This window comes from Etheostoma spectabile, chromosome 19 (assembly GCF_008692095.1).
Source record: "Etheostoma spectabile isolate EspeVRDwgs_2016 chromosome 19, UIUC_Espe_1.0, whole genome shotgun sequence".
NCBI lineage: Eukaryota > Metazoa > Chordata > Actinopteri > Perciformes > Percidae > Etheostoma > Etheostoma spectabile.
In genome coordinates, this window is record NC_045751.1 from 12,076,029 (window position 1) to 12,076,265 (window position 237).

A 237-nucleotide genomic window follows, 5' to 3' on the forward strand; every position below is an offset into this window, starting at 1 on the left:
TGAAATACTAGGATACAATATACATACATACAATGTACATGAAATAAGTATATAAGTATATTATAGTGGGTGGATTTGGAATTAAAGGGTTACTGCACAGGATTTTGTTTTATATAAGATTTATTTAGGTTTTGTTGTGTGATGCTTCCTGTGGAGAGGCTTGACTTACAGAAAACATACTGTACATGCAGGAACCACAAAGATGTGATGTATACTCGTAAAAATAGCAGGCTGGGA